Source organism: Canis aureus, chromosome 5 (assembly GCF_053574225.1).
Source record: "Canis aureus isolate CA01 chromosome 5, VMU_Caureus_v.1.0, whole genome shotgun sequence".
Lineage (NCBI taxonomy): Eukaryota > Metazoa > Chordata > Mammalia > Carnivora > Canidae > Canis > Canis aureus.
The window spans coordinates 51,641,599-51,652,393 of NC_135615.1; the positions used below are offsets into that span (position 1 = coordinate 51,641,599).

The 10,795-nt window shown below is 43.2% G+C and overlaps 1 pseudogene; it reads left to right on the top strand.

Annotated features, from left to right (window-relative positions):
* Positions 1–5,796: 5,796 nt before the first annotated feature.
* LOC144313563 (FUN14 domain-containing protein 1 pseudogene) lies at positions 5,797–6,390 on the top strand (annotated as a pseudogene).
* The last annotated feature ends 4,405 nt before the right edge of the window (positions 6,391–10,795 follow it).

Consider the following 10,795-nt stretch of genomic DNA (forward strand, 5'->3'; position numbering starts at 1 on the left):
GGCTCCATTCTCATCACGTCCACTGAGGTCCGTCCTGCCCGGCCGGGTGTCCCAGCATCTCTTTCTATGAGTCCCAACATTCTCCAGGCACTTGCTAGCCCTGCTGTGCTCTGCCTGTTCAAAGGTCACCTGCTTTTTGAATTCTTTCCACTCTCCTCCCAATTATTTGTGATAGCCTCTTGGAAGCTTAAAAATAACATTTATTTCCCCAGTGGTTTTTGTATATTTCCATTTGGCAAACTTTATTTTGTTCCATGTGTTTCTAAGGGAACAGAAACCAAAATGGTTTATATCCGACTTCCTACAGTGGCCTGACTGATGTTTTCAGGCTGGGATTGTCTTTCAGCCCAAAGTGGGTACACCCAACTCTAAGCTGGGCCTTGATGAAGAAACTCTATAAACTACAAGGACAATGGACATTGTTTGGCGGTTGGAAAATTCGCCTCATGGTACTTCCTTTAATCAAGCCGTGAATTTTGTAATAGATAGATCCAAGCCACTTTGCATGGATATGATAACAATATAAAAGAGAGTTACGTTATCATCATGAACCATGACACCGTGACCCGCTGTTACACTAAAACGGAGGGCAATAGAAGGAGTCATAATGGAAGGCTAGAGGGCTGTGCTGGGGGGCTTCCGGGGAAAGAAAATATGCAGGAAATGTTCTGTTGGAAGATCTCAGCGATAGTTACATGAGTGTGTCCACTTTGGGAAAATTCAGCTTGAGCTCTACATTTGTGATCACGGTTTTCCGCATGTAAGTTCTGCTTCAACACAAAGCTGGCTTACAATAAGCAAAAACAAACTGAGGGCTTCCGTTGAAGTAGGCAGTTCAGGCAATGAAGGCAATTATTCACTGAACAAATACTGCTTAATGCCTACTCAGTACACGACGGTAACACAAACTTTACACACATTACAGAACTCACTAAATCAGTGGCCACAGAGCCTGGCTTCAAGGAGCTCACAGTTGAGTCTGCTGCAGCGTAAGTTAAAAGGGCTGAATCCATGTGGCATTACCATAGTAATGTAAGATGGGAACCTTGGGAACGTGAGCTAAGGGATATATAGGAACCCTCTGTACAATCTTTGCAACTTTTCTGTAAATCTAATCCTATTTTAAACTTAAGTTTAAAAAAAAAAAAAAAAACCTTTTCAATGTCATTAGAATGACTGTAAGGGAGATACTACTTTTAGACTAAGGGAATCAAAAATGACTTTGCAAGAGGAAAAAAATGGGTGAATCAGACCTTAAAGGAAAAGCAGGATCATAATAAAGGGAACCGGGAAGAAGCTTTCTACACAGGGAAAAAAAATGATAGAAGAAACTGTGGAGTCAATAGCCATGGTATGGAAACAACCTAAATGCCCATGAAGGGCCATCAGTGGAGGAACTGATAAGATGTGACACACACACATGCACACATATACAAATATTAGTTATAAATATTGCTAGGAATAATATTATTCATATATATGGTGAAAAATTATTCAGCCACAAGAAAGAACATCTTGCTATTTTTGGCAACATGGATGGACTTTGAAGGCATTATGCTGAGTGAAATAAGTCAGAGAAAGATAAATGCTGTATGATCTCACTTATATATGGAATCTAAAAAAGTTGAATTCGGGGCGCCTGGCTGGCTCAGTAGGTTGAGCATCTGACTCTTGATCTCAGGGGCATGAGTTCAAGCCTCATGTTGAGCATAGAGCTTACTTTAAAAAATTAAAAGTAAAAGGCTAAGAAAAAAGTAAAAAGCAGAATTCCTAGAAACAGAGAGTAGAATGGTGGTTACCAGAGGCCGGGGGTGGGAGGTAGGCAATAGGGAGATGTTGGCCAAAGAGTACAAACTTCCGGTTTCATATTCATTAGAAAATGAATACATTCTGGGGGAGCTTATGGATAGCACGGTGGTTACAGTTAATAATACCGTATTATAAACTTGAAAGTTCCTAAGAGGGTAAATCTTAAATGTTCTTACTACAAAAAAAGAAAAAATAGTAATTATGTGATGTGATGGAGGCGGTACTTAATTCTATGATGGTAAGCATTTTGCAATGTGATTCAAGGCACACCTGGGTGGCTCAGTGGTGGAGCATCTGCCTTCGGCTCAGGGCATGATCCCGCGATCCTGCATGGATCCCCTGCATGGAGCCTGCTTCTCCCTCTGCCTTGGTCTCTGCCTTTCTCTCTGTGTTTCTCATGAATAAATAAATAATCTTATTAAAAAATGTATGAGTCAATACATGACAATATACCTTAAATTTACACCGTGTTATATATCAATTATAGAACTGGAAAAGAAACTGTGGAGAGGATAACAGGACCAGCTTGGCTCTGTCCAGATGGTGAGTTAGGAGCATGAAAAACGTGGTGAAGTAGCACTGGAAACGCAGAAGGTTTTATTAGCAGATCAGTAAGAGCCTTAAAATTTTAAAACAACTAATGTGCAAAAAAAAAAAAAAAAAAAGCTCTGGGGTGCCTGTGTGGCTCAGGTAGTTGAGTGTCTGCCTTAGGCTTGGGTCATGATCTCAGGGTCCTGGGATCAATCCCCACACTGGGCTGCCTGTTTAGCAAGGAGCCGCTTCTCCCTCTCCTCCTCCTCCCCCTGTTCCTGCTCTCTCTCTGTCAAATAAAGAAATCAAATACTGTTAGACCCATTTTTTTTTTTTAAGAATTTTTATTTGTTCATTTATTTGAGAGAGAGCATGAGCAGCTGGGGTGGGGTGGGGGGGAGTATGGGCAGAGGGAGAGGGAGAAGCAGGCTCCCCGCTGAGCAGGGAGGCCGATGCAGGGCTGTTCGCAGAACCTCGGGGTCATGACCTGAGCCAAAGGCAGACGCCTAACCTACTGAGCCTCCCAGTTGCCCCCAAACCCATTATTTTACAATAAGAGAAAAACACATTAAATTGAAAACCAATAGAAATGAATATATTTGCATCACCTTTCAAGTGTTGTGTATGTCTTCCACAAGCTAAGGGAATTAAGTTGTGACATTTACTCAACACTATGTGCCCAGCATTGTGACAAACACCGTATGTCTACTATCTTATGTACTCATCCTCAGATCCTTGCAAAGCATCTGTTATTATTTCATTTTACAGATAGAAAATTGAAACTTGTTTGTTTCCAGCAAATACAAAAGAGTCATAAATATAAAAAATAGATGCGGCCACCTGAGATCTTGTCTCCAACAAACGCAAAACCCATAAAACGTCAAAAATAGATACAGTGCTTAGTGCCAGAATGTGCTTCATCGGTTAAAACAGAACTCTGAGTCGAAAATATGTTTACATTCACATTTTATTTAAATTTATCTTTTAACTGAAAAGGGAGTCATCTGGGACTAATTTAAGTTCTTCAAGACCTAGTGGTCTTGATAAGTCCATTTATCAAGCATGTTTTATGGAATAATTCAGACAAGCGTGTTTGGCAAGCGGTGATTATCACATGGAGTACCAAAAACTGATAAAGTCTGGCCTACATAGACTAGACTAGACTAGATGTAGCGCAGGAGAGCTGTTTTTCCAGTTCGGTTGTAAACTCTTATTCTGTAGAGTCCGAGACAACACAGCTACGCTGCATAAACTATAGGATGGACATCCCAGCTCTGAGCTGTGAATGTTTCCAGATAGTGCCAAAGAAAATGAAAAGGATTTAACCTTCCTATTGTGGGGTTTCTAGAAGCAATGTGACTTGCATGCAAAGCCAAGTTACTATGTATTTGAGAGTCATATGGCTCAATACATAGTGACTAATGTCATTTTTTCCTCTACTTATAAGACACAATGAAAAACAAAATAGGTTTTAGTTTGGCTCTTAATAAATCTCAAATTATGCAGAAGTAAAAAGTTCATCAAAGATCCATGGTTTCCATTGAGAATTTCCTTCCTTTGGGTGGTGTGGGTTTTTTTTTTTTTTTTTTTTTTTGCTTTTGTTTTGTTTTGTTTTTTTTAAGAAAACTTCCCCTCCCCACAATAAATAAACCACAAAACAACTTTTCCCCTCTTTATATGTGTTGAGAGAGAATTAACTTCTTGAATGGCAATTGTGTTTTCCTTGCATTCCTGACACACTGTGTCCTATACCTGACAGCCACAAGGTAGGAAGGCAGCTGAGTTATTCAAAGAAGCATTCTGTTCCTGATCTTGCCATTCAGTATCACAGGGTGTGATGAAAACTGGAACAAATATGGAAATCATAAAGGTGCCAGAACATTACATTTAAAAAATGGAATTATTTGAGTCAATCTGGAATGTCTGGTTCTTTTGGTTTAGGCCTCATGGGTAGCATTGTGCTTCAAAAACAACTGGAATTGGCTACCAGGATTCCAGAAGGGTAACATAATCTCGTACCTTTGTGGAGAGATGCTTATCTTTGTCTACTGTGAGCAAAAAGAGGCTGGATTCCTCCACCTTTTCATGTTTCAGGATGAAAATTGTTCAAATAAGTTCCAAACCTGAGTGGAATTTGGAAACAAGAATGAGAGGATGTAATTTCTCAGTCCTTTTCAGTTCATGCTGGTCTCTCTCTCTCCTCTCTCTTTTAAATAAATGCCCCAGCATGAATCAAATCCTCTTTAGCTATGGAAATAGGGGACTTGGGGGAGGCTCATCCTCACGCTGCCCCTTCTGTGATTTGGCAATCAGAGAGAAGGGCTCAGGGTTAGTGATCCTGACCACAAGGCTCCGGCCCTGTGAGGAGACAGAGACACTTAAAGAATGAGACACAAGAGTGGCAGGGGCTCACCGACCCTGCTGGAAAATGCAGCCTGGACCCCGGCGACCCCTGCCCCCTGCCAGTGATGCTGCTACTCCCGCAAAGGCCTCCATGGAGGGCTGTGACCACAGGGGCTTCTCCTCGGTCACCGACACACAATGTTGTAGGGGTGTTGTCCAACCTTAGGGTTGGGGAAAACCAGAGGGAATTACAACACACGAAGGAAGGAATTTTAAGCTGTGTCATCCAACAAAGGGAAAAAAAATCCCCATCAAATTAAGGGGACACACCCCAACTCCTAACCTTATTAACTTCTTGTCCATTAGTGCAGTGAATCCCCAGGCACCTTTGGGAGTCTCCCTGTGGGGTTGGTCTAATTCCATCATTCCCCCTTTTGTCAGTGCATAGACCCCTCCATGCCTGGTCTATCCCACCTAGGAGAAGACTCTAATGGCTCCAGCATGCCTTGTAGGAGTCTAGGGGTCTGTTCCTTTGAAAGCATCTCCTTCACTCAGGGTTACAGACATACCTCCAGATTCTTCTACTTTGGGATGAGCACATGCACTCACACACATGCCTCTCAACCTTCAAGGGACATGTAGACCATAGAGTGGGGCTTGAAGCTGCATTTCTTACAAGCTCCCAGGTGATGCTGCTGGTGTGGTCAGTGGTCCACATCCTGCATAGTGAGGAGCTAATCAATATTCAATCCATATTCAACGGTCTTCAATTATCCCTAAATATCTTTGACAGTTTTCTTTCTTTCTTTCTTTCTTTCTTTCTTTCTTTCTTTCTTTCTTTCTTTCTTTCTTCTTTCTTTCTTCTTTCTTTCTTTCTTTCTTCTTTCTTTTTTTTTTAAATTCAGGACCTAATCAGGAATCATGCACTACATTTGCTTTATTTGGTTACACAAAGACCCAGGGACAGTGTTGACATTTCTCCTCATGAGACCCTCCTCCATTAAATACCTAGACAAGGACCACACTCCTCACAGCCTCTGTGAGGGAGGGGCAGGGGAGAGAGTGAGGTTTCAGGCTTTACACCTGAAAGGAGCCACCTGGGCCAGCGGTATCATGGCAACCCAGAACCGGAAGGAACCCCCTCCCCAAGTGTAGGAAAGCAAAGACGAGTCTTCTGAAGTGTTGGATTCAACTGCGTCTGCAAGGAGAAACCAGTAGTGGAATCACATGCTTGGCCACAGTCCCAGACCCACGGTAGAAGAATACTCAGTAGCCCCCCCCGGATTGCAAAGGGTGGAGGGACTGGCTGGTGTGAGGGATTTTTGTTCCAGAAAGTTGGAAAACTTGCACACCTGCAGTTGTGGTAGCTTTCCTTCCCTTCAGAGGCTACGTGCAGACTGACTGGAAGACAGCTGAAAAAAAAGAAGGAAACAAGGCAAAAGGACAGATCAAGAAACGAGCGAATAAGGAATCTACAATATAAGCGAAGAAGCAACAGAATTTATCAAACAGAATGTTGTGACATCCAGAGGATTGGTGGGAGGCTTTTTGCTCCGTCTTGCCCCTTCAGGAAATGAATATTCTATTACAGTGGAGTTGCCCATAAGGAAGAGAAAGGGTGGCAACAAGGTGGTTTCTCAACATCACTCGCCGCCGGATTCTCCAAGGCAGCGAGAAAAGGTGGCCAATACCAAACTCACAGCTTAGAGTCTTGCCATTGAAGTTTGGCCGCCTAGTATCTGCTATAGGGCATGTATACGATACTATTCCTGGGCAAAACGTGGCTTTCATTAATTTTTTTTTGAAATCTGCATTTGTTTTTAAATTAGCCCATAAATGACTACCATTGGATGTAGATAGATAGATATATATAAAAAAAATGTGCTGGGTATATTCCCCAGTGAGATATTATAATTTGTTTTACTCAAATAAAATGTTACTCATTTTGCTTTAGAGTGTAGTGCCAGGAACTAAACATTTGTGTTAGAGCTTCAGCACTAAGGATGGCTCTTTTTTTAGAGAGATCTCTGCAATAAACTGGAGAACTGTAATGCCCTTTGTGGAAGGACTTAGAAGTGATAGAATTATTAAAGATACTGAACAGATTTAATTCAAGAGAGAATGAAAGAAAGAAAAAAGTAAAGAAAAGAAAAGCAGAGAAAAAAGGCCACCTGGAGTTGAGACTGTATGGTTAGGTTCCTGTGTGTGTGTGTGTTAAATGCAAAGCACATACATTGACCTAGATTTTCTGAAACAAGTGCAGGGATATGGTATGTACCCCAGAATAGCAGCGCAACACTTAGACACGGCTGTAAAGGAGTTTTACTATCTTTATGCTCAGACTTAAAGATCTTTTTTTAAAAGATTGTATTTATTTATTCATGAAAGACACACATAGAGAGGCAGAGACACAGGCAGAGGGAGAAGCGGGCTCCCTGCAGGGAGCCCGATGTGGGACTCAATCCCGGGTCCCCAGGATTGTGATCTGAGCCAAAGGCAGATGCTCAACCACTGAGCCATCCAGGTGCCCCAGACTTAAAGATCTCATCCATTCCTTCCAGAGAAAGTAGAGTCCAGTGCTATATCCAAGCATGGTAACAACCAGTGGGTATACAAACTTCATTTCCTCTTTCCAAAAGCTTAGATTTTAAATATGTCTAGTTCCTTCTAGAATAACTTTCCCAAGGGCTCCAGCAGCATGGGCCACAGGGACCTGCAACTGTCCAAATCCCTACATCCCTACCCCAAATACTACAGTGTCCAGTGTGGGGTCTGCAATGGCCTCCCTCACTTGCTGTGCCCATCACTACTCACCTTTGCAAACTTGTCACGGTGGCCTCCGCTAAAATGTGAATACTACCCAGAAGGATTGAAGCAGGATTAATCCTTATGGGCAGCTGGCTAGCAGACTCTTGCCTAAAGAATCAAGAATCCATAGGAGAGTAGCAGAGGCAGGGAAAGCAGATCCATCATCTGGCATCTGGGATAAGTGTAAGCATCTTTTTTTTTTTTAAAATTTATTTATGATAGTCACACAGAGAGAGAGAGAGAGAGAGAGAGGCAGAGACACAGACAGAGGGAGAAGCAGGCTCCATGCACCGGGAGCCCGACGTGGGATTTGATCCCGGGTCTCCAGATCACACCCTGGGCCAAAGGCAGGCGCTAAACCGCTGCGCCACCCAGGGATCCCAAGTGTAAGCATCTTAAGAAAAAAGCTGGCATCAAAAGGAAACCAAGAAGTCCCCTGTTCTCCAGTCTCAGTTTATCATACGCTCAGTCAACACACCATGCTCCCAGGCAGCACAGAATTTACATCATGAAAAAAGAACCCAAAATTAGAAGGTTGGAGGCCCAGAAACTATCCTTCTCCCAATATGGTGTTTCTCCTACATTTTTATGGGAATATTCCAGCCTCTGCTTAAGCCTTTCCTGGGTGGAGTCCGCAATATGTCTATGTTCCTGTAGAACACATAATAGGTACTAACAGCCAATGGTTATTGAGTTCATTCAAAACGGGCACCCTCCTTAGGGCTTTAGTCACACTCAGTCAGTCATTTAATCTCTACAATAGTCCTAAGATGGTCGTTTTACTACAACCTCCACTTCACATATGAGGAGACTGAGGTGCTGAGATATTTAATAACTAGACCAAAATTACATATTTCTAAGGTGGACGCAAGAAGTGGAATTCTAAGGCCGGTGATTTTAACCAGGTCTCTAAACTGCCTCCCAAGAAGACACAATACAGAACAACTGCTGCCTTACAGAAGTTTAAATCCTAAAACATGTAGGGCACATATTTGATATACTCAACTTGCAATTTTTAAGCTCATAATGCGATGCAGTACAGTGTCCTTCTCTTTATAATGTCTTGCCTTGGTTTTCTGCTTTTTCTATTTTCTAGATTTTACTTGTGGTAGGCCAACACAGACCTCCTGGGGAAAGACTTGTGCCAGATAAAGACTCCTTTCATAAGTCACCCGTGACAGGAAGCTTCCCCCCAAGGCTGCAGGGGGGATTTGAGAACGGATTTATGGGGGAGGGGAGGGACATGGCTAAATCCTGTCTCTGAGACGATGACTTCCAAATTGATCAGTCTTGCTCCAGCTTTTCCACTTTGGTATCTAATAGACATCTCCAACTTACATCCAGGCCCAAACTATTTTGTTTCTACCGTCGCTACCAACCAGCGCTCACCCACCCCATTAAAGCATACCACCGGTTACCTGAGTCCATCGGCCAAGCACATGGCAGTCATCCAACACCTCTCCCTCCCTAACATCCACAGCAATCCCACTGGCAAGTCCTCTTGGTTGTCTCTTCTCTGGATACCCAGCATTTAGCCATTTCTCAGGACCCGCCATCCCCATCACCTCGTGCATCTGAGCCACCACCATCTCCTGCCTGGATTACTGCGCTAGCCTCCCAGCTGGTCTATTTTCTTCTACTCTTGCTCCCTCAAAGATGCTACTCCACGTGGAAGCAGTGATCTTTAAAAGCATAAATCACATCATTTCTCTCCTTGCTTGGAACCCTCTCATGGCTTCCAATCAAACTGAGAATGAAATAAAAATTCCTCATCATGGTCAACAGTGTAGACACTCCATGACCTGGTCCTTATCTCTGCCAGGTCATCTGCTACCACTCTCCTCTTGCTCATTAAACTCTAGCCACGTTGGCCTTTTTGCTGTTCCTTAAATGCTCTAAGCTTATTATCCCTTTGCATTTGCTATTCCCTTTGCCTAGATTGCTTTTCCCTTGTCCCCAACCTTTTTAGAGCCCACTCCTAATTCTGTTCAAATGTCTTCTCCACAGAGACAACATCCCTGGACACACTTCTAAAATAAGAGCTATCCCAACCCCATCTCCGACCATCACTCTTTTTTGTAGTACATATCACCCCAAAACCACGTCTCATATTTGTTTACTTATGATTTATCCTATTAAATGATAAATTTCATGAGAGCAGGGATCTTATTTTATTTATAGTTGTTTCCTCAGTGACTGGAACATTTCAAGTGTTCAATTAATTTAACGAATAAATATATTTCAACAAGTCTAAAATTCGTATTTAGACTTCCTTGCTGATACCCAGGTCCATATATCCCACATATCTGTCTATGGCCCATCTGTCCCAAAGGGAACTCCCACCCAGCATGTTGGAAACTGAGCTCATTATTATTATTACTCCTTGTTCTCTTCGCCAAGCTGCCCTTCCCTCCTCATTCCCAAGCTTAATTAACAGCACTACCACTCACCTAGGCACCCAAGGCAGAGATCTAGGCATCATGGTAGATTTAATGCTCTCTCTCTCACCCCCAATCTATCACCAAGTCCTGTCATTCCTACTTGCATCTGATTGTGTTCTTAGTTACAAACACCGGAAGCCACTCAAGCTGGTTTAGGAGGGCTTGTGAGCCTGGCTGGCTTGTAGGAACCCTGCTGCTGCTACTGCCGGCCCACTGTGCGTTGCAGGCAGACCCTGGGGAAAGAGGGACTGCGGCCCACAGCGGCCCACCACTAACCTCATCAGAACAGACTCTTCACAACTCTCTTTCCAAAAAACAAAGTCCTGATGGGCAGAGCCCAAATTATATGCCTGTGCCCCATCTGACAGAAACGCTGGGAGAGTGGGTTTCTGGCTTGTTCTTTGAGGATGGACACTAAGTTGGGAAATTCCCCAACCATAGGGAGGATGTTTGAGAAATGCTGGGCAGCTGGACGGCATCACAGATGTCAGCTCACACTGTCTTCTATTTCCCCAAGTCTACCCCACCACCACTGACTCAGCCCCAGGCTTCAGAGCTCGTGGTCTTGACTAATGTGATAACCTCCTAACAGGCTCCCCTGCCTCTTTTCTCACCCCTACACTAATACCACAACGACACATCTAAAAGCGAGGCTTGCAGCGTAGCTCCCTTGGTTACTGTCCATTATTGAGAATGAAAAGTCCTTCAATATCTCTCATTGCCCAGGTGCCTGGGTGGCTCAGTCAGTCAGGCATCTGACTCCTGATCTCAGCTCAGGTCTTGCTTGATTCAGGGTCTTGAATTCAAGCCTACTGAAAAAAAAAAGAAGCTCTCATTGCCCATAGATGAAGTCCATACTCCTC